The sequence below is a fragment of the Acanthochromis polyacanthus genome, chromosome 19 (genome assembly GCF_021347895.1).
Source record: "Acanthochromis polyacanthus isolate Apoly-LR-REF ecotype Palm Island chromosome 19, KAUST_Apoly_ChrSc, whole genome shotgun sequence".
NCBI lineage: Eukaryota > Metazoa > Chordata > Actinopteri > Pomacentridae > Acanthochromis > Acanthochromis polyacanthus.
Genome location: NC_067131.1, coordinates 28,488,809 through 28,513,605, shown reverse-complemented (window position 1 = coordinate 28,513,605; position 24,797 = coordinate 28,488,809). Strand labels below are relative to the sequence as shown.

Here is a 24,797-nt window from a genome sequence, read left to right as displayed (position 1 = left end):
CGACAAACTTGTACACTTTGTTCACAATATGTGGACTAACCTCTAAATTTCCTAGTTTATGCAACGGAAAGAGTCACTGCTGTGATCCAAAGGAACTCTAGTACACAAACGTGAATGAGGAAACTTATGTTGTGTAAGAAAAAGAAGACTGAGTTCATTCATGAGGCTAAAACCAACAGGAAGAGAAGAACAAGAAGGAGCTTTAAAGCAACAGTAATGTTGACACAGAGTGAAAAACAGTGGTGGAAAATAACTAAGAACATTAATCAAGCATGGAATATTTTGAGCTTCTTGTACTTTGCTTTACAGATTATTTTCATACCACTTTATATTTGTACTCCACTACATTAATCGGACAGTTTTAGTTCCTTTAAAAAAGTAACATTTTGTCTAAAAATAAAATTAAGCGCTAAAGAATATGAGTCGCTGTAAATATACACATTAAATATACAATTAATGCTGAAACGTTTGATCGATAAATCAGGTATTCTGGTGATTTTTCTCTCAAAAATAAACCAAATGTTAAAATTCACGACCTTAAATTGTGATGACTTTACTAGTTTTAATTGACAGTCAATGATTCAGATATTTGACTGTTGGTTTAATAAAACAGGCTCTTTGATGATGGTGTTACTTTTGAGAAAATGACAGCTGCAGAAAAAAAAACAAACAAAAATAAATAAATTTGCTCCACCCCAACCAGAAATACCAATATAATAATTGAAAACATAATTGTGCATTATTGATATGGGGCAGTCCTTGAGTTTTGCTTTTTAAATCTAACATATGTCCCGCTACTCTCCTGGGCGGCAAAACTGAGCATTTTATCTACATATATTCACATTTAATGGTTTAATATGAGTGGTAAACAAGCAAACAATACCAAACTCTTTCTAGTCATCAACAGAGAACTTCAAGTGACACACATCTAAACCTGCAACATCCACTTTGCACTGATAACGTTTCCTGGAATCATTATCCAGCATGTCAATGTAATTAGAAGACATTCCAGACAACCACGGACACAAAAACAAATCTGAAACATCAAATATATGTCAAACACATCTGTCAGAAGACAGAGTTTGACCTGCAGACAGTCTGACATCCTGTACACATGGTTTTGTTTTCAACAAAATGAGGTTTCACGAAGGCTTCATTCATCTGCATTTACAGTTTGAGGTCATACTTCAGTATTTTAACAGTGCAATATTCCCAACTTTCTTTCAGCAAAAGATCTGAGTACTTTCTTCACCACTGAACAATAAACAGCCAGTAAACATTTGTATTGAATTAGTAGAAAAACAACAACAATCACATCCAACATTATGCGCAATATTTCAGCAGCAAAGCACAAAAAAACATCATAAATAAAGGTCTGTCAACAGTGAAAACAAAATCTCATGTACGGGCAAACTTGATCTGCTTGCAACTGTATATAGTTTAAATTTTAATATTTTACAACAATCCGAATTTGACCATTTGATAAATCCAAAAGCTGCTTAAAATATTACAGATAATAGAATAAGGCCTGCATAGATTATAATAATAGAATTTGGCAGAATAACTGGTGACACGGCAGCAATATTAAAACATAATATGCGAAAATAAGTACATGGAGGTAGGTAAACTTATGTTGGGTCCAAGAAATAAGGCGGCATTAAACCTGTCACAAAATGCAGTCCACATAAAACTAGGGCTCCAGTAACTCCTGTAACCATTAGTATATTGGTTGACAACTTTGAGGCACAACGATGCCAAATATAATAACATAAAAATGTTATATTTCCTCCATTTTTTTCCAGTTTCAGTGGCTTATTTTCACTGCTGTGAGGAACAAAGTAACCCAGATGTTCAAAAACACCTTCATACACACATTACTAACAATATTTCAACAGCAAAGCACTTGAAAAGCATTAAAAATAATATTAGTGACTGAAACTTAAGAAAATAGCTCAGTCAAAAAGGAATAATAAACATAAATTTAAAGGACTGTAGTTGCAGCAGAGGTAGCAGCCATTAGCTAGCAGAAGCTAACTTCAGGGTAGTCTCTCTTAGCTTGTCTTAAAGAGGGAAAAAAATGAAACTAAACACTTCTAACAGAGAAAATATCAACACAGACACATTATATCAGCTGCATTAATAAGTTCTTACCTTTTTAAAGTGATTTCCGAACCGTCTGAAAGCAGATCAAGTCCAGAAAAAACACAAACCGTCCTGATTGAAATCCAGCAGGCGAATCGATCAACGGCGGACAGTCAGTAATGGCGGCGGCCGGAAGTTCCAAAAATAGTTAATTCCTCCCTAAAATCGATATAAAGACACACAAAATAAGCTGCTAACCTCCTACCTCACCGGTAAAAAAAAAAAAAAAAAAACTACTTTAGATGTCAGTATTACCGGAGAAACGTTAGTGGCCCATCGGAGCGGAACAAACGGTGAACCGGAGGAGGACTTAGACGCAGTTAAAAAAAACCCGTCTGATTCGTGAAGGTGCGTTTGAACTACGTCAAAGCGAACATGTAGAGTCACGTGATTGTTTTCGTGCACCTTATTAGTTCAATTAGCTGACAGCATGTTTTTATTGATTAACACCGGGATTATTTATGATTACTGTCCTTATAGATTTATTTGAAAAGATATGGCGTTTCAAAAAGATTAAAAAATATTTAACTTGCTGCAATATATAACAGAAAATCTGTTTATTCTCAATTCATGTGCAGCACAGTGGAGACAAACTGTTTCATTTTTGAAAGTCAGCAAATTATCACTATTTGATAGGCTGTAAGCAGTATAAATATTACATTATTGCTTAAAAATGGCTGAAATAATCAATTATTTTAAAAAATGAGCTGATGAATTTATTGTTTATCGAAGTATCAGATAATCTGTCAGTCCAGTGGAGTTCATTGTCATCGTCAACTACTAAATACAATATATATAATTAATAATGTCAAAATTCAAATGTTACATTAATACATTTCAGAATAAATACTAATTAATTTATTCTGGGTGGCCACCAGAAAAAAAAAGATTATAGCAAAACTAATCTAAGTTGCACTGTAGTATTTTTAGTCTTTATTGGGCCTACAGTTGGTGTTTTAATCCACCAGGCAAATGTAATATTGGTTCGTGGTCTGTAGATAACAGATCTGCAGAATCTTAAGGTTCATTTTCTGCTGAACTTCCTGCACTTATCTTCTACATGTCTGAAAATAGTAAATGCAGAATTTGATTTTCTCCGCAGAGCAGAGTGAAGACTTTGAGCATCATTCATTTCCTGCTGAGGAACATGAGGAACAGATCCAGGTGTGATATTGTGGACTAAATCCAGATTTGTGGGGCTTGTTCAGGTTGTTTTCTTGTCTCCAGAGGAGGAGCGACGGTCTGCAGGACGGTTTGATGTTTTGTGCTTGTTTTTATGACGGCTGATAATCGGATTCATTCAGAAGGAACCAGGAGAGTGAGGCGGGTGCAGCCAGAGTTCATGCTGCCCTCGCTGTGATTCCAAGCAGCTGCAGCATCCAGCTACTCTCCCTTCGACACCAACATGTGAAGCCGGCTGCTGACAGCGGGGCTAACCTGGCATGTCGTTGGGCTTCAGGCTGCAGAGGTGAGACGGTCCAAAACAGCTGAACCTGTCGGTGCCAGCGACCCAAACAAAGACCAGAGAGGTGCTGTCAAGGGACTTAGTTTAGACCAGGGGGTCCATCACGTAGACCAGGGGAGTCAAACTCATCTTAGTCCAGAGGCCACATTCAGCCCAATCTGATCTCCAGTGATCTATAAAATCACAGCATAATAACCTATAAATAACCACAACTCTGTTTCCTTTGTTTTAGTGCAAAAAAAGTACATTCTGAAAATTTTTGTATATAAGGAATTATCTTTTCACAAAACATTATGACAACCTGAAATTTTCATTATTTTATGTCTCTTTGTGGTCATTTTATGTCTTATTTTAGTTGTTTTGTGACTTTCTATGGCTTTTCTGTGCTAATTTTGATTATTTTATGTCTCTTTGTGGTCATTTTACTTTCTGTAGCAGTTGTTTTGAGATCCTTCTACACTTCATAAGAAATAAAAAACTTTTCTCTCCTGTTGTTATTGAGTTTAATCTTCAAAAATTTCGAGTCCTGAGCAGAAAAGCAGCGGCTGATCTGAGGAGTGTCTGGATAAAAACTCTTATTATCTCGATTGCGATGAGCCTCATCAGATCACTGTCGCTTCAGGTCCGCCAATGAACAACCTGCGAGCCAAGAACTGGGCTTTGTGGACGCTGCTGCCTCGTTGCATCACGGCTTTCCTTGGATAATTTCATAACGTGCAGTAATCTGATGTTCTCTGGAGTTTAATAAGACTCCAGGCTGCACGGCAGGATGGGCCCCATCTAGGCACGGCGCAGGAATGCGGCCGCCAAAATGAAAAACATCAATTTTCCACTCGGGACTTTGAGGACCTCTATAGGAGCTCACTGTATAGACTGAGAAAGCAGCTTTCCTGTGGGCACTGTATAGTTTCCACCTGTGTGCAGCTGTTGGCAGGTTCACATGTCGAAGGCTGAAGTTTCCCTCCAGAACCTTTCGCTGCCTTCCCTCTGAGGCTGTTTTGTGGCTTCGGAGGCGGCGGCAGGAAGCATTTCTTGTGCACAGGATGCCCCGTAAGCACACCGCTCCCACTCGGCTAATAACTTTAACACTTCTTCTTCCCCTCCGTACAAACGGGACATGCCGGCTTCCTCTGGTAGTCGCTTCCTCTGCAGTCCGAGTATGGTCACACCAGCCGAGTTCAGCAAAACCCACTTATGCAAGCTGCATCTCCCCGGAGACCAGCCGTTATGGTGCTGTTGTTTTGCCTTTTCTGTCTGAAATTTAGGATTTAAAACTAGTTCAAGTATTGAAACCGCCCCATTTAGGTGACTAGATGTCTGTGTTTTAGAAACCAGTAACTAATAATACCTTTCTTATGTTGTGCTTTTAAAGACTTAGTTTGACAACACAAAAGCAGAACACCTAGAAGTCCAGTCTATTGTCAAAAGTCAAATCAAACAACAGCTGCTGACCTCAGTGGAGATTAACATCACAACCTTACTTTACATGTTTAAGTATTAAGATTAAGACCCACAATAGGACCGTCCCATTCAAATTTGCTTGACTTTGTGGTCATTTTGTGTATTATTTGATTATTTTATGTCTCTTTGTGGTCAGTTTGAGTTTCATTTGATTATTTTGCGTGTCTTTATGGTCAATTTGTGGATTATTTTAGTTATTTTGTGTCTCTCATAACCCTAGAAGTATTAAGGTTAAGACACACAATAGGACTGTTGCCTCCAATTCGATAAAAATAAAAATAACACAGTAATTTCTTAAGTACAACAAGACCTAATCCACTACCATTTTCCTACAAAATGTACATTTGAAGTACATTAAAAATCAATCGAATGTAAAGGCTTGACAACTGAAAAGCTCTGTAACACATGATGAACAAGAAAAGCACTCGGAGAGACCAGTACTCCTCCAAGGCTGCTCATTCCCTCATATGGCATTGTCAGAAATGCAGCATTTGTTTATTGGTTATTGATGATCAGAAATCATGACAACATAGAATGTGTCCATTTAATATAGATGCACCCACAAACAAAATGACCTTGCACTGAGCACAGGAGTGTGTTATGCATGTGTATGTTATGTACAGATACTGAATCATGTGACCTAAATATGTAGCGGGCGGTGGGAATTGATGGGACTCAGAAACACCCCCACAATTTAATCAGTTGCTCCTTGTATCATTTCCAATGGATAAGTCCTGATAAGTACTCAGCGGTGGACTTTTTAGTAGGATCACAATCATGTCATGTTCACTTGTTGTCATGGTTACAGTGACGCCATGTCGCTATCTGTCAGCAATACAAAAATCTTTAACAAAATCTGATCACTTGGTCCTTGTGTCCTGGCCTTCGCTGAAAGTTTCATCCAAATCCGCTGATCTGTTTTTAAGTAATGTTGCTAACAGACAGACAGACAGACAGACAGACAGACAGACAGACAGACCAGTTCCAATCGTCGGATAGCTCCATGTCCGATGCGTTCCTTGGTGGAGTAATAAAATTTCTGCATCCAAGTTGATCCTTAATGTTACGTAGGTGGACAAAAACCGGTGTTCTGTGGCTCCACAAGCTCCAAAAGACAATGAAAACCTGTTTTCTCTACCTGTCTGGCCACCATGACAAAGACTTCTACAACAAATAATGTCCTCCAACCACAGCTCATATGTTTTAATTGAAGTTAAACTGGCCCTAATCCCGCCTGACCTGTGGCATTGGTTTTCACTCCATAAAACCCAACAGTACCTTGATCAAGCCTTGATGGAGTCATTTAGGTTTTAGCATCTACCAATACCAATCTGATACTATTTACATAGATGTAGATACACACTTCAAATATTGTAGAGCAGCTTTACTACCTGATTGGTCCACCAGGTGGATCCTCTCAATGTTTAATACTAGGAGGCAGTTCATGTTGGCAAGCAGAGAGCATTGTGGGGGTGTAGCTAGCAACTGGCACCATGACAAAGACTTACGTGATGGTTAATGACCTCTGACCAGAACTCAAGTGTTTCAATCAAAGCTAAACGAGCTTCAATCAATTTTTTTTTGTTTGTTTGGTTTTTTGCCCCATTGGAGTTATTCAGTATTTTCATCAGTACCAAGTACCAATCTGAAGTCATTTTCTAAGGTAACATGCACTTCAAGTTGTGTAGATCAACTGTAGTACCTAGTTGTTCCACCAGGTGGACCCTCTCACTCTTTAATATCGCAAAGACCACTACTTGTAGTCACTCAGACTACAAGTAGTTCATGTTGGCTAGCAGAGAGCACTGTGGGGGCTAATAAAGGGGCACCATGACAAAGATTTCTGTGATGTTTAATAACATTATGGAACCGCTAGATAAACTTTAATGCAATTGAATTTTTTTTTCAGAAAATGGCATCAAACTGGGATTTGATATCTACACACGTGGACAAAATTGTTGGTACCCCTCAGTTAAAGAAGGAAAAACCCACAATTCTCACTGAAATCACTTGAAACTCACAAAAGTAACAATAAATAAAAATTTATTGAAAATTAAATAATCAAAAACAGCCATTACTTTTGAATTGTTGATTAACATAATTATTTTAAAAAACAAACTAATGAAACAGGCCTGGACAAAAATGATGGTACCTCTATAAAAGATTGAAAACTATTTGACCAGAGTGACATGATTAACTCAGGTGTGTCATTTAATTGACATCACAGGTGTTTCCAAACTCATAATCAGTCAGTCTGCCTATTTAAAGGGAGACAAGTAGTCACCCTGCTGTTTGGTGAAAAGGTGTGTACCACACTGAACATGGACAACAGAAAGCGAAGGAGAGAATTGTCCCAGGACATCCGAAAAAAATTATAGACAAACGTCTTAAAGGTAAAGGCTATAAGACCATCTCTAAACAGCTTGAAGTTCCTGTGACAACAGTGGCTCATATTATTCAGAAGTTCAAGACCCACGGGACAGTAGCCAACCTCCCTGGACGTGGCCGCAAGAGGAAAATTGATGACAAATTGAAGAGACGGATCGTTGGAATTGTATCCAAAGAGCCCAGAGCAACCTCCAAAGAAATTAAAGGTGAACTCCAAGGCCAAGGTACATCAGTGTCAGATCGCACCATTCGTCGTTGTTTGAGCCAAAGTGGACTTCATGGGAGACGACCAAGGAGGACACTACTGCTGAAAAAAACTCATAAAAAAGCCAGACTGGAATTTGCAAAAATGCATGTTGACAAGCCACAAAGCTTCTGGGAGAATGTCCTTTGGACAGATGAGACCAAACTGGAGCTTTTTGGTAAGGCACATCAACTCTATGTTCATAGACTCAAAAACCAAGCATACGAAGAAAAGAACACTGTCCCTACGGTGAAACATGGAGGAGGCTCAGTAATGTTTTGGGGCTGCTTTGCTGCATCTGGCACAGGGTGTCTTGAAAGTGTGCAAGGTACGATGAAATCTGAAGACTATCAAGGCATTCTGGAGAGAAATGTGCTGCCTAGTGTCAGAAAGCTTGGTCTCAGTCGCAGGTCATGGGTCTTCCAACAGGACAACGATCCAAAACACACAGCCAAAAACACCCAAGAATGGCTGAGAGAAAAGCGTTGGACTATTCTAAAGTGGCCTTCTATGAGCCCAGATCTGAATCCCATTGAACATATGTGGAAGGAGCTGAAACATGCCATTTGGAGAAGACACCCATCAAACCTGAGACAACTGGAGCTGTTTGCTCATGAGGAGTGGGCCAAAATACCTGTTGACAGCTGCAGAACGCTCATTGACAAATACAGAAATCGTTTAATTGCAGTGATTGCCTCAAAAGGTTGTGCAACAAAATATTAAGTTATGGGTACCATCATTTTTGTCCAGCCCTATTTCATTAGTTTGTTTTTTTTAATAATTATGTTAATCAACAATTCAAAAGTGATGGCTGATTTTGATTATTTAATTTTCAATAAATTTTTATTTATTGTTACTTTTGTGAGTTTCAAGTGATTTCAGTGAGAATTGTGGGTTTTTCCTTCTTTAACTGAGGGGTACCAACAATTTTGTCCACGTGTGTATAGATGTTAAATATTTTCAAATTAGGGACAAAGATATAAAAACAACGCTGATCAGGTCATCCCGAATAGGTACGTATATATTATCTGCAACGATTGATCACCTACTTCACAATTGTGAAATTTATTGCCAACTATTGTGATAATTGTCCTAAATGTTTTGATTCCAGCTGTTTTTTTCTGGTTTCTTTCCTCTTGTACAACTCAACACACTTTGGAAAACACTGATGGACATTTTTCTATACACACTTTATAGACTAAACAACAAATTGATTAATGCAGAAACTAATTAACAGATTAATAAATGATTTAAAAAATCAGGAGTTGCAGCTGTGATGTCTGATGTAGTTTTGGAAAACGTGAAATGACTTCATGCACGTATCACTGTAGGAAGGTTTATTTCATTTGGATAAGCTGTTTCCTCTCACGTCACAACCACAAAAATAAAAAACAAAGGAAGTAATGAGGTGACATTTCTGCAGCAGGAAGTCCTCCGGGATGTGATTCCCGACAGTCTGATAATCTGAGATTTAGTTTGTGGGAATTCCCTCCTTTTCAAAACTTCCCAGCGGTTTTACGACAGACCAGCATCTTCTGATGTAAATTGACCTTCAAATATTCTAGATCAGCTGCAGTACCTGATTGTTCCACCAGGTGGAGTCTATCATTCGACCAGAGGAGGCGCCACTCCACCTACAGTTTATGTTAGCAAACAGGGAGCATTGTGGGGGTTTAACTAGTAAAGGGGCAACAAGACAAGGACTTTTATGACACTTAATGACCTCTGATGGTCATTGACTCAGATGTTTCAATGACAACTTAACTGGCCCCAATCAGCTTGAGGCACTTCTTATTAAGACCTTACGGTGGAAATGTCCCAATCTGTTTTTGTTTTGGGTTTTTTTTTGCCCCAATTGAATTGGAGTCATTTGGTATTTAGTATCTGTCAATATCAAGTAACTATCTGTATCAATGGGCACCACGACAAAAACTTCTGTGAAGGTTGATGACATCAAAGAACAACTTGATGAACTTTGATGCATTTGAAGTTTGTTTCATTTGAAAAAATTACATTGAATTTGGACTCGATATCTATAGATCTATTCTCAAATCAAGAACAAAAACTGAATCAACTCTAGTATGTCCGTATACATTAAATACCTGCTACTGACAACTGTGAAATTTATCACCAACTATTTTGATAATCGATTAACGTATTTGAGTAATTATTTAAGAGAAAACGGTCTAAATTCTCTGTTTCCAGATGTTTTTTTTTTCCTGGTTTCTTCCCTGCTTTATGAGTCTGAGCTGAATATCTTTTTCATCTTGAGTTCTGGGAAAAACACTGATCAACATTTTTCACCACTTTATACATCAAACAACCAACTGATAAATCAATAAAATAATGAACAGGTAAATCAACAATGAAACTAATCATGAGTTGCACCTCTAATGTCTGACACTACTGTTGAAAAGATTGGGGTAACTAAAAAATGTCCTTATTATTGAAAGAAAAACAGATTTTTTTCAATGAACATAACATTAAATGAATGATAAATCCAGTCTAGACATTGTTAATGTGCTAAATGACTATTCTAGCTAGAATTTTTTAATGGAATATCTCCATAGGGGTACAGAGGAACATTTCCAGCAACCATCACTCCTGTGTTCTAATGCTACATTGTGTTAGCTAAAGCTGTTGAAAGGCTCATTGATGATTAGAAAACCCTTGTGGAGTTAGCACATGAATAAAAGTGTGAGTTTTCATTTAAAATATGGAATTGTCTGGGTGACCCCAAGCTGTTGAATGGTTGTGTAGATTTGGAAACATGAAATGACTTCATGCACGTATCTCTGTCGAAAGTTTTATTTCTTTGAGCTGTTTCTGCTCAATCACTGCTTTTATTTTTCCTTCTCTTGTCCACAAGCACAAAAATAAGAAACAAAGGAAGTAATGAGGCGACATTTCTGCAGCAGGAAGTGCTCCTGTACTACGATAATCTGAGATTGAGTTGTTGGGAATTCCCTCCATTTCAGAACTTCCCAAAAGGCAGTGCTTTTACTACAGGAGGCACTGCGTCACGGTCGCTGGTGCTTCATGACTGAAGATCACGTTTTCATTGGTCTCAACAGGATCTGATGAAGCTCTGAGCTCAGAATTAGCAGCACTGAATGAATGGATGTGTCAGCAGATGAGCAGGGAGAGGGAAGCTTCCTCGCACTGATTCATCTCTTTCCTAAATTCTGCACCGAGGAGCAGGAAAAGCGGCATAAACACTTCTGGGACGGGGTGAGGAGGTGGGAGGACATCCAGGATGTTGTTCCAGCTCCAGATCCTGTTTTTCCCAAGAAGCTACCCTAACGCAGGTGCACAACCGGCCGATTCGCCTCCAGCGCCACCTTCCAACCAAATAAGTCCAATCCTTCCCTTGTTCTGGTGGCAGCAGCGTTTTATTGGATGTGTTGGCATCCGCAGGCTGAGGAGATTAAGGAGGACACGAGGTTCAGGGATTTTCGTGAGGACTTTTTGTCTTATGTAACACTTATTTTCACCCTTTATCGACGATGAAAACATGCATTTGTCAGCCGCCTTGAAAAGCCTGAAGCCTCGGGGGGACGGCTGTTGTGCTCCAGAGGCCAGAGAAAGAAAAGGGAAGAAGGAAAAGGGTCAAGTGAGGCTTTGTTGGGTCATATTTGCAGCTCAAAGCCGCGGGGCTCCAGAGGTAAAACGTCCATTAAGGCCCACATGTCTGCCGGCTGGACATGGCGGGATGGAAAAGCTGCTTCTGGTTACGTCCGAGCAGAAATGCTGAGAGTTTAATGAACATAAAAACTCTTCCCTCCAGTCCAACCTCACATCCCCTCCCCGAGAAAGAAAAAGAGAAAAGCTCTGCAGGGGCTGCGTTTCATTATAAATCATTCTCCAGTTTTTAAGTGCGCTGCTCACAAGAGTTTCCATGACATCATCAGCTGTTGGTCTGAGAAGCCAGAAACTCAAATCAGCAGCACCGCAGACCTGCAGCCACGCATCTGCTGCATGCAGGAAAAAAACCTGCAGCCACGCATCTGCTGCATGCAGGAAAAAAACCTGCAGCCACACATCTGCTGCATGCAGGAAAAAACCTGCAGCGCTGCATGTCGGAGGTCAGAGGTCAGGTTCAACAGCAATGTTTTAGTGACTGGAGGAGGAGAAAAAAGGTTAAAATTGTGATTTTTTTTTCTTAGCAATTTATTGTTATTTCATAGATTATCTAAATGGTAAATGGTTGTATTTATATAGTGCTTTTATCCAAAGTGCTTTAAAAGATACATCACATTCACACACTGATGGCAGAAGCTGCCATGCAAGGCGCTAACCACGATCCACCAGGAGCAATTAGGGGTTTGGTGTCTTGCTCAGGGACACCTCGACATGAGCACGACAGGCCGAGGATCAAACTGGTAACCTTCCAGTTACAAGACGGCCACTCTACCCACTGAGCCATGCCACCCCCAAACATCTCTGTTTATCTCTGTTTTTATTAAATTACTGATAATATCTGGTAAAAATGCAGGAAAAAGAATTAAAAGCCCAGTATGGTAACTGTCATCCACATCTAAATCAGTATTCTTATAAATGCAGAATTATTCTTTTACAACATTTGAATGGAAAATTACACAATTTTTACTGCAAAGAAAATTTTACAGAAATTTGCAGTTTTAATTTGAAAGAATAAAACTGTATATAATATCTTAAGGATTAAAAATAATTTTAAAAAGAACTTGGCTTGTATTTTTAATATTACAGAAGAAAGTCATAATTTACATGCTGACTTCACAAAAATGGGCCACAACACCCACGTCTGTGTTTTCACAAAAAATTAATTGTTCTGTTTTTTTATTTTTCTCTTTTCCATCTCCAGTTTAAATGAATGATGTCAGATCATCATAAAAGAAAAAGAACAGTTTGTGAAAAACAAACGCGTCAGCAGTGGAATGAGAGCGGAGCTCCTCCTGACCTCTGAGGCCACAACGCCGACCAGCTCCACTAAATAATAAACTCAGACATGTGGCTTTTCTTTTGCTTTCTACGAATGCAGGACAAGCTTTTCCAAACTGTGGCCTGAACTTTGCTCCCCGACGTCTGAGAGAAGCTGGAGGGAAGGAAGCGCTAAAAATATGCAGTCCAGACTTAAAAGTGAGCTAAGCTGGAGGGATGTGCGTCAGATGGAAGCAGTTTCAGGTGGTTGAGCTTCTCTCATCTCATTGCTGTTTGTCAGGAGATTCTCTGTTTTTATTTTCTCTCTCGGCCTGAAGTTCAGCGGGTGCAGCTCAGAGATCAGGTCTGCTGCTACGTGACGCCTCCCGGCCTCCGCAGGACGCTTTACCACCAGATAATGTTTAGACAGCAACTTCAAATTAGAGATGAGAGCTGTTTCTACAAAACTGGACGTGTTTCAATCAGAGCATCGACACGCTGGACAGAAAATAAAGTTACTTCCATGAAACAAACTCAAGAGATCCAGAAGTTTGGTCTTCTTTGGATGCTCGACTGAAATAAAGAAAGAATGAAGAACAGATTTGATGTTCTAACAAGTTACAAGACATCAGCATGAGTGTTCCAGTAGAAAAACATACAAGAATTTATCAGAAAACTGTGAAAATACTAAGATTAAACCTACAATATAACATGAAGTACAAATTTACCGGTCTAACTTACATGATAAAGATAAAAACCTACAGGATTGTACACTCTGACATGATTAAAATATTAAAGTTAAGATGAATTATTATTATTTAAATGAAACAAATGACATCTTCACCTAAACTAACCCTGAATTTAACTGAAATATTTGGATTTTTGTTCTTCTTTGGATGCTTGACTGATAAAAGAAAGAATGAAGCAGAGATCTGATGATTTATAAGTCGCAGACATCAACATGAGTTTTCCAGTAGAAAAATAAAATTAGAATTTACCAAAAAATAGTGTAAATATTAAGATTAAACCTACAATATTACATGAAGTACAAATTGTGCCTGAGTTAAATGTTAAAGGTAATACCTGCAGTATTGTACACTCTGACATACAACCTGATGATTTACAAATCAAAGTTTATTTAAATGAAATGAGTGACGTTTTCACTAAAACTAACCGATGTGGAAATATACTGAGAACTTAACTTCCCATGGGACCCGGCGCCGTCGCCACGGCAACCCTCCCCGAAAACCCACCCGACGGCAACCAATAAGAGCCCGTCGTCCACGTACAGTAGCATCTCTGGGTCCCCCCCGCCCTGAATCAAAGAAGAACACGACAGCGCAACACCAGAATCACGTAGAGCTGAGGAGACCAGCGCTGAACCAGAGAAACACCAAGCTCCACCGAGTCACAAGTCATGGATTGGAGAAATGTGCAACATCCATCCATCCATCCTCTATACACCGCTTTATCCTCACTAGGGTCTCGGGGGGTGCTGGAGCCTATCCCAGCTGACTCAGGAGAAGGCAGGGGACACCCTGGACACCAGTCTGTCACAGGGCTACATATACAGACACACAATCACACTCAGACCTACGGGCAATTTAGAGTCATCAATTAACCTCAGCATATTTTTGGACTGTGGGAGGAAGCCGGAGTACCCGGAGAAAACCCACGCATGCACAGGGAGAACATGCAAACTCCATGCTGAAAGATCCCAGGCCCAGGCCGGGATTTGAACCGGGGATCTTCTTGCTGCAAGGCGTAAGTGCTAACCACTGGTCCACTATGCAGGCCGAAATGTGCAACAGAAAGAACCAAATAAAAACCGTCTGAAGCTTCTAGAAGTTTCCTCTGATTCTCACCTCCACATCCAGTAAAACCTCCTCATGCAGAGATACGTGCCGGCGGTGGGAAAAACTCAGAGGAACAGTGATGGGATGTGAAAATAGTCAGTTTCCACTCGGACGTCCTGCCCTGGTAACCCCCGGCAACGCAGCTTTACTCAGCAGGTGAGAAAAGACACAAATAGACTGGAGGACGGGAAATCCCACATGAACATCCAAGCAGACATCTATGAACGCAAGAAAACCCCCCGTTTAACTCGGTGACGGTTTATAAAGATAGACAGTGAGCGGGTCGGACAGGAAGAGACGCCTGACTGGACGTGACTCTGTCCTCAATGAAAAGTCAATACGAGTCAACGGAGACATGAAGAGTCACAGAAACAAAACCATGAGGTTCTGGAGCAGCTAAAGGACACGTCGGGTTTACTTTAACCTTCTTATTGATGTTTTTGTTGAGTCAGGAGTCACAGAAATGAAACATGAATCATTTTAACCCTCTGAACTGCAGCAGCTTTGAGAAGCGAGATATTGTTCAAAAATAATTTTAAAAAATCACAGAAATTACCCCATTTATCAGAGCTAGAAACTATAGAAACAGAAAAAATTATCTGATTTTTAATTTTCAGTCTGTCCATGCAGCTCCATCAGGAAAATTAACCAAATCTAAGCTTAAAATTTTGACATTATCATTATCAAAATGGATTAAATTTGCCAAAAATCAACTGTTTGCTTTAACCAGATTCTGTAAATACAACATGAAACTTTTGAACCCTCTGAAAACCACCAGTAGGTTTTAGCAGCATTTTAGCAAAAAATTACCCCATTTATCAGAGCTAGAAGCTTGAAAAACAGAAAAAATCTGTGACTTTTTCATTTTCAGACAGAATTCAAACCAAGAGATTCTTGATTTATTCGGGAAAATTAACCAAATCTAAGCTTAAAATTGTGACATTGTTTTATCAAAATCAATTAAATTGCTTTGAACAGATTCTGTAAATATAAAATGAAACTTTTTAACCCTCTGAACACTGCCAGTAGGTTTTAGAAGCATGTTGTCTTTTAAAAAATTGCAAATATTAGCCTATTTATCAGAGATAGAAACTGGAAAAATAGAAAAAAAAAATCTTTGACTTCATTAATTTTATTCCAAGACAAGAAAGAAACGCTGCAGAGCGAGGAGGAAGTGAGGAGGAAGTGGACAGAAAGTGGACAGGAAGCGGAGAGGTGATGCCATGCAGCGTGGAGAGGAGGAGCTGATCCCTGGTCGTCCTGATCACAGGATTCCTCCTTTTCTATAGAGAGGCACATAGAAGGCTGGCAAGTTACCGTTTCAAAGCGTCTGGAGCCAAGAAGAACACGACATAAAACATAAACGCACACACAAGAGTCTCTAATGGAGCGTCAAGTTTCCAGAGGAGGAACAGCAGTCGTAATAAATAAGAGGAACTGCAGGAAACACGCCTGGAGTAAATAATAACAACAAGGATTAAGAGAAGAAGAGCAACAACGTCCAGTTCCTTTCCTGTCCAACGCAGAGTGGAGAAGGTAGTGATTGGCTCAGAGCAGACGACAACACACACACACACACACACACACACACACACACACACACACACACACACACACACACACACACACCACTTAATAATGTGTTTGTGGTTTGCAGGGCTGCACGGCTCCTCTGCAACATCAGACTCACGTGTTTTTATAACTTCAGAGTGAAAAAACTGAGTTAGAATCACAGAAATCAAAGAATCCAACATAATTTGTGACTAAAACTTTCTGAATCTGGACGAAACAAGGAGATGAATTAAACCTGACTCGCTCTCAGAGGCATGACGAGGCTGCAGGAGAATAATTTCATGAATAAAAAGCTGCATCCTGAACCTTGTGGCTCACAAGGCTGCGTCACAATTTTGTCTTGTAGCTTCTGTGTGCGGATTTTTGCAGCTTCTGAGAGAAAAAAATGACTTTTAGTCACGTCCGTCTTCAGGGCTACGTCTCAATTTTGTCTAACAATTTCTGTGCACGTTTGTGCAACTTCAGAGGAAAAAAAACTGAGTTTGAATTGACAAAATTCAACACAATTTGTGGCAAAAACCTTTCAGATTTGAACACAAGAAGGAGATGTAATTCCAAAGTGAAAAAACTGAGTTAGAATCAAGGAAATCAAAGAATAAAAAACAATTTGTGACTAAACCAGAGGCTCAACGAGGCTGCAGGAGAATCATTTGATGGAAAAATGCTGCATCCTAAACCTTATGATGTGCTGATTTCAGTTTTCTTTCAATTTTTGCTAAATAAATAATTCAACATTTTCAGTTTTTTTTTCTGTATTTTTGTAATTCTAAGACATTTCTGAGTTCTCTCCTCCTTTTTTCTGTTTCCATAGAGGTGCAGGACTTTATTCTGCAGCAAAAATGAGCCACAGTGAAGAAGAACAGCTTAATCTGTCACAATTTAATCCAAAAAATGTCCCACAAAATTTTCTTTTTTGGCAAAAACTGCCTCCAGAGTCGAGCAGCCTCACAAACACACAAACACACGTTAATCACGCATCAGCTCGCGCACACTGTAACACACTGTAACACACTCAGGCAGCACAAAGAGCCCAAAACGTGACCTGGGCAGGAACCAGGGATAAAGCAGTGCAGTGCAGTACCTGTGTGTGACCACCAGGGGGCCCTGAAGTCTACAGCTGCTCCTCACTGGCTGTCTGAGCCCGTTTCTACCCACAGATAAACTCTGTACATGCAGTCAATTAATAATCTGATGCAACATGTTGCTTGGAGTACGCAAACATTTAGATTATACACAGAGAGCACTATATCGTCGGCACATCGCCTGAACCTCCGCAGCACAAACCACTCGGTTCAGGAGGCTTCAGAGCTGAGCGGATCTAATCAGAGGGAGCTTTTTGCATACAGGTAATGATTCCAGATTACTGACGCTCCGCCCACCGGGTCAGGTGATGCAGGCAGGTGGACCAACAGGTGGGAGGACTCCTGCAGGTAGCAGGGGCTGCTTTGTCGGTGCTTTTTCTTTGTGGTATTTTTTCTTCTCCAGCGGATCCTCCCTCCTCCGGCTGAGAGCTGCAGCTCAGTCCCCCAGGATGACCTTCACAAAGCTGGCCACGTCCGTCTCTTTGGCCTCGTGGGAGGTGAAGAAAGGATGTTGCTGACGAGGAGACGGACACCGAGTTAGTCGGAGTGGACGAAGAAGTCATGACAGCAACAGCTGTGAAAAAGTTGATCTCCAGACAAACATCTGTAAAACGGCCTCCATACCTCAGGCATCAAACCAGACAAACATGGTGTGGGTGAGTTTACCTCGTCTGTTTGTAGTCATCTTGCATCTTGCATTTTTTTTGCTTTGCGCTTATTTGTTGTTATTTTGCATCTTGAACCCATCTTTTTGTGCCTGTGCATTAGTTTTGCATCTTTTTGTGGTCATGTTACATCTGTTTATCGTCATGTTACATCTTTAGTGGTCATTTTGCATCATTTTGTGGTCATATTAGATCTATTTCAGGTCATTTTGAATCTTAAGTGAAAATTTAGCATCTTTAGCAGTCAATCTGCATGTTTTTGTGGTCATTTTGCATCTTGATCCCATCTTTTTGTGTCTCTTTGCATTAGTTTACATCTTCAGTGGTAATTTTACATCTTGTGGTCAATGCACATCTATTTATGGTAATTTTGCATCTTTTTGTTATAATTTTGCATCTTTAACTGAAAAAATTTACATCTTTAGCAATAATTTTGCATGTCTTTGTCATAGTTTTGCATTTTGAGCCCATCTTTTTGTGTCTCTTTGCATTAGTTTTGCATCTTTTGTGGTCATGTTACATCGGTTTATGGTCATTTTTGTTTTTTTTACAGTCATTTTGTATCTTTTTGTGTTAATTTTCCATCTTGAACCCATGTTTTTGTGCCTCTTTGCATTATCTGTATCTTTTTGTGGTCATGTTACATCTGTTTGTGGTCATTTATCATCTTTAGCAGTAATTGTGCATCTTTTTGTGGTCATTTTGTACCTTGACCACATCTTTTTGGTCTCTTGTGCTTTAGTTTTGCATTTATTTGTGATCATTTTGCATCTTTTTGCGTTACAATGTATCTTTCATAGTCATTTTGCACCTCGTAACCATCGCTTTGTGCCTCCTTGCATTAGTTTTGCATTTCTTTTTGTTCATTTAGTATCTTTAAGTCGTAATGTTTCTTCAATCTCTGGTCAATTTTCATATTTTGTGGTGTTCTGTATCTTTTTCAGTCTATTTGCATCTTTTTTGGATCATTTTGGTTTTATCGGTAGTTACTGAGTGTCTCTCTCTGTTTTTACCTCTTAGTGGTCATGTTGTATCTCTTTGCATTGGTTTGTGTTGTGTGTTTGTGTTCATTTTTCACCTCACAGTTGTCACTTTGCCTCTCTTTTGGTCACTTTAGTCTCTTTCTGCTTTGTTTTAATCTCTTTGTGGTTGTTTTGCACCTGACAGCAGTGCCTGTTTGATTGATTTTCCAACAACAAACATCAACACTTGTCCCTTTAGTTTCTGTACAGTTGGTTCATTTATTAATCCTCTGCTGATGTTAATACTGAAGTGTATTTGCTCGTCTCCTCAGATGTGAAGGCGAAGGTTTGTCTTATTCTGCCCTCTAGTGTCTGACTTACAGCATTGCAGGTGATTCTTCTGTTTGTATGTCAGGATTCTAACACCAATAAGGAAACTCTCACCATGAGTTCTGTGTAAGTCGGCCGCTCTTTGGAAACTTTCTTTAAGCTGCAGCACAAAAAACAAACAAAACACAAACAACACCAGAAATCTATTTTAGTTTCTACACTTCCTACAAACTAAGAGTTTATCAAATATTGTTGGTAAATAAAGGTTAATTTTGCAGAACAAGAAACAAAATCTGAAGTGAATCTGACTGCAGGAACAGCTGGACAGATGTGTTGGATGACAGAACCAGAAACAATAAAAAGATCCTCCTCAGATCACACAGAGTTAAACGCTCGTGTCTTCCCACTACATGGATACCTGCATGCGTAACCAGGCAACCAAGAAAGTAGAAAACAAAACACAGGAAACAGAAGCAAATGATCACAGAGTTCACGTCTCACAGGAGAAGAAGAAGAAACACAAAGAACAGACAGGTGGAAACACAAAGACACACTGATGTTACACAAACTACCAGAGCTAATGAGGAGATGGAAGATAAAGAAACTCAGCTAGGAGGTTTTTAGTACAGAAAGTTTGTTAGCGTCTCAATCGATTGATTGTTTGCAGAAAAAAATCAATATGTTGTCTTGAAGTGAACTAAATGACTCCACCTGCAGCATTTTTAGCATAAATGATGCCTAAAGCAGCATAAAGACCCAGAATCTGCAGCAAATAGAATCAATCATCAGGATTAAACAGAAAGAAAAAAGACCAGAGAGGGAAAAAGTGGAGAAACAGAGTTAAACATGGTAAAATGCAAAACACAGAGTTTCAGCATAAATAAAAGAACAGAGCAAACTTCAATAATATAAATTAAACAATAACTAAAAAGGAGTAAACAAGGAGAAGTTACATAAAAGCAAATCAATAGAAATGGGTTTTAGGAAGTGAACTGATTCTCTCCTCAGATAGGACACTCCACAGCCGAGGAGTCTTAACGGGAAAAACTCTTTAGATTTATGTCTCGACTATGGAACAATCAGAAGAAGCGGACCTGAGCATCGAAGGCTGAGAAATGGCTCATATGGGGTCAGCGTTTTTGTTATAGAGCTTGGGGACAGACAGTGATAAGTCTGAATTGTGATTAATACAGCTGACTCTGAAATGAACAGGAAGTCAGTGGAGGGAAGAAAGGATGGGAGTAACATGATGTCCGTTCTGAATGTGGTGAAGAAAATACCAGACCTTTTTCTACAGATACTGACCGTCACGTGTCACTCCATTTCTCACGGTTATCCACAATTCTTCTGTCTTTCATTATGTGCTACTGTCTGCCAGATCCCCTCTTACCTTTTGTTGTCACACCTTTACTATCTGCACTTGTTTACCAGACTTCTTGATTCCATGACCCTTTTGTTCTGTTGTCTTCCCCTCAGTCACTGATTAGCAGCCATACACAAATGAACCTCTGTTCACCCTGTAGTTACATACAGTCCTCCCTACCTTTGATCCATCCTCTGACATTCCCTGAAAATGCTCTGGGTCGACTTACCTTTACAGATCCATGCTCTGTGTCAGTAAATCCACCATATTACTGGAAAAACCACTAAAACACCCAACTACAGCAAACTACGAAGGATTAAGAATGAGATTTCTTCAACAAATGTTTAACTGAATGTTTGGTGGGTATCACTTGAATGCATTACATGCAAACTGCCTTAAAATCACAAAACAAAACCACAAAGTTCAGTTCCATGAACAAACTCCAAGTGTGATTCTTCCTGGATCATAAACAGTCGACAGCATCCCTTCATAGCATCTCTCTGTACGATCTCTGGGGTTTCCCTGCAGGTTTTTTAAGGTGTGCTAGTCCGCCACCACCAGAGTGTCTCCACACTCCAGTAAACACCCCCAGTCCTCCCCTGGTGGAGGCTGCAGCCTTTGTTGGAGGCTTTGGAGACAAAAACAGCCCCATGTCCTCCACCTTACTGATGGACTCCTGCTGGCCTGGTCTGAGGACTGATGGACTTGGTGTTGGGGATCGTGTATTGCAAAGAATCTTTCATGAACAGAAATACTAACAGAAGTAATGATATTGCACAAACTGTTCATAAGTACAAAAATATCTGTAGAGCACCTCTTCTGGTATATGTAGAAAAATAGATGTTGCATTAGTTTTTAAGAGTACACAATATTCATCATGAAACAATGATATAAAGAAGCGATATTATGGCTGTTTGTCCTGTTTCTGTTGTTTTGACCACAAGGTGCGCCAGAGTGTTGAATTCACAAGCAGAGCAGCAACAGTAAACTCCCAGACGACGGTTTAACGCTGTAATCCTTTGTGTACATTGATCAACAATACAAATAAAGTGGTTTCTAACATAAACTAACCAACCAGTGAACCGCTGAAGGCGTGTAAAGCTGCATCACTCATCAAGGTGTCTCGGGTCATCATTCTTACCTGGAAACTGTGACTGGACTTCAGCTCAAATCAGTTTTTTTTGGCTGAGTCAACAGGGAGGTGGAAGGCATGTTGTCCTTTTTAAATCCTGCGTGTCGGACCTCGGCGTGACTCAGTGAGTGGAGTCGTGGGAAAATCTGTGCAGAGGTGGAGGAAGTAGTCAAACTCTCAAAAAAAACATTTTTTTTTTACTTTCAATGCTTCTAAAAATGCTGATAGCTTTATTAGTAAGTGGCTTTCCTCACATTTAACAGGTGAATTTGTTTATGTACCTGATATATAATCACCAAGTTCAGTCCAGTGGTTTCCAGATAACCCGAACCGTCTTTCTTCATTGCATTTTGTCTGCTTGTGGTCATTTTCTGTGCCTCTGTGGCTGTTTTATGAGTCTTAGTCATATTTTTTGGGTCTGTTTTATTGCAGTTAGCTAGTGTTTTTAAACATTTTATGTCTGCTTGTCTTATGTTTGTGTTTATTTTGGGTTCTTTTATGTGTTCCCTTGATATAGTTGTGAACAGAAGTGCCCACACATTTGTAAAGATCATACATATCATGGCAGGCTTGAGTTTCCAGTGGCTCCTATAACTCTGAATTTTCTATTATAAATCACTGAAACACAAGCGTCCTTGTCTCAAAACAGCTTGATTTGTTAAAGAGCTTCTTGAAATAAAATCTACTTGGTCAAAAATGTACATACAGCACCAGGGGTGGACTGGGGCAAAAAATCAGCTCTGGCATTTCTGGTCCAGACTGGCCCACAAAATTATAGGTTGACTGAATTAAGCACTAATTTTTGAATGACAAAAAACTGACAGAGAGGTTGGATTTTCAGAACAAAAATTCAAAAACATCCTTAGAGACCTATACAAACTTGTTGACAAGTTGGAAAAAAACAATTGCAATCCAGTAGAGCAGGAGTATTAAACTAAAATTCAAAGTGGTCCAGTCTGAGAAAATGTATGAAAGCAAAGGTCCAGAGCATCATAATGTCAAACCTGAATTAGTACGATAGCTACATGTTGATGTAGCCTACTAGTTTTATTAGCGTCTGCATGTAACCAGTAACTGACTATCAAAACCACAACCGATATTTTTTTTTTTTTTTTTTTGGGGGGGGGGGGGGCAATGAAAAGTTGTAAGAAATAATGAAAGCTGCTACCAACCTCCACCACCACTTTATGGTGTGCCGAAAACTGAGTGACGCTCCCTCTTCCACAGCGCTGCATCACGTCGGACCAGCCGTGAGGAGGACTCGGAGGTACGGAGGCCAAGGAGGAAGTGTGCTGCTCGTCACTCATCGCCCTGCGTCGCCTGTTCCCCGGAGAAGATTCCCTTAAAAGGACTATTACACCGGCCAAGATAAGCATAGCCTCAAAAAGACCAGTGTGCTCTGTTTTATTGATCTGATGCCCCCAACGGGACTGTTTTTCTTTTTATAGATCTTAGTAGGATTTTAGTCTATTCTTTTTAAGAGATTGTTTATCTTGTGTTGTTTTTTAAATTTAGGAAATAAATTTCCTTCATTGTTCATTGCATTTGTGCACGTTTTTTTTTTTTTTTTTTTTTAACAGTGGAAATCAAGTCTGTTGACTGCTGGCAAAAGGTTATTCGAATCTGTGCAGTCCGTGTGACATTATCACCAGCAGGGGAGTCTGGGCCCCTGTAAAGAAATTTTACATGGTCCCTGTAGCGCCGGACATAAGGCCTGCGAAAATATTTTGTGCTGTTTACATAAAACTGCATTTTAATAATATTTTTGACTATTATTTCCCATGTTTGTGAAAAGGACAATATGTGACAGTTACTTGGTAGGGGAAGCATTGAACACTCTGAATACAATGTTTCATTTATTTACAGCAAGATTGATTCTCATTCTTCAGCATAAAATTTCCCCAAATTAAATTACATGCCTGAATAATACAAAACAACCTCTTCCATTAAATAAATTGCAATTATCTGTGAAGAAACAGATAAAATAAAATACAAAAAGCCAACTGCCTTTTATGATTTCTCATCACCATCTATAGAATCATACAAGAAGCACAATAAAATCAGCTGAAGATGTTAAACTAAGTAAACAAAGTAGGTCCATTCATAAAGGAAAAAACACAACAGGCCAGATACAGCCTTGCTCAGCCAAGCTTCCTCTTGCACACATATTTACAACCTTTCTAACCAAAGAGCCCAACGCCGAGCCTTCTCAGTAGCAAAATCATTGATCAGGTCTTTGAACTCTAGCTTTCTAGCCAACTGACTTTCGATGGACAGCATGGCAAGACTGCAGAGCCTTTCCTGTGACATTTTGGACCTAGTTTTTTTTATCATTTATACTTTGTCTTACTTCATTTTCAAAATCAGGTGTAAGATCACCAGAACACTTTGTGATCAATTGTTGGCACAGAGAAGAGATTTTGTCCTCACTAATCTACCCAACTTTCAGAACAGCAGAAAATTCATTTACAATATTTTCTGTGGTCTGGAACCTAATTCCCAAGTCACTTATGATCCTGTCCATAGCAGTAAATAAGTGTTCCGAAACACAGTTTCTGCACTCTCCTGAGACCGCTCCTCTTCAGAGGTCTCGTCATGGAATCTTCGCCTTTTCTTCTGGCGGCTGCAGTTGCTCACCTCCTTCCTCATTTGTGGGTACTGGGGCTTGTTCAGTGGTAGGGGGCTCACAGGCCTCATAGACAGCAGCTGTTGCTGCTGCACTTGACGTGTCTGTTCAAACATGCATCATTTTGACAGGGGGGGCTGATTAAATATGGACAGCTTGCTAAATGTGAACAGTGAAATATAAAATTCCAGAGTTTTCTTCAAAAATATGAACTAATATGGGGAGAAAAGTGAGCTAGCTTAAAAATCACAAAGTTAAGATAGAGTAGAAATAACAACAGGCTAATGTTCCAGAACTTTCCACCACATGAACCAACCCCACCTTGTTTTTTTGAAAAACTGGGTAACATATTGCCGGCCCTTGGCCTCTCTCTCCTGCCTTATCTTTTTTTCTTTTCGTTTCTGACTACCTGACTTCTGAGGCATACTGTCGTCACCCTACTCAGTCTGACTGAAGCACCGCTGGCGCGCAGCAGTTCAGTTGATTCAGTAGGACTGAACCATTTTACATAAAAAGAGAGGGGGGGCCCTTGAGAAATGTTTCCAAAACAAATAAACTTAGCGTTACCAGCGCATTGTAAATAATATTTATTTGTGATTATAAATTAACA

The 24,797-nt window shown here is 39.6% G+C and overlaps 1 long non-coding RNA gene across 1 annotated transcript; it reads right to left on the bottom strand.

The window, feature by feature from the left end:
• Nucleotides 1-16,951: 16,951 nt before the first annotated feature.
• Nucleotides 16,952-19,244, bottom strand: LOC127531151 (uncharacterized). The gene is made up of 2 exons (XR_007938132.1): nucleotides 19,181-19,244; nucleotides 16,952-17,623 (listed from the first exon to the last, which is right to left on the bottom strand). It is a non-coding gene; the product is annotated as an uncharacterized LOC127531151 (long non-coding RNA).
• Nucleotides 19,245-24,797: the final 5,553 nt, after the last annotated feature.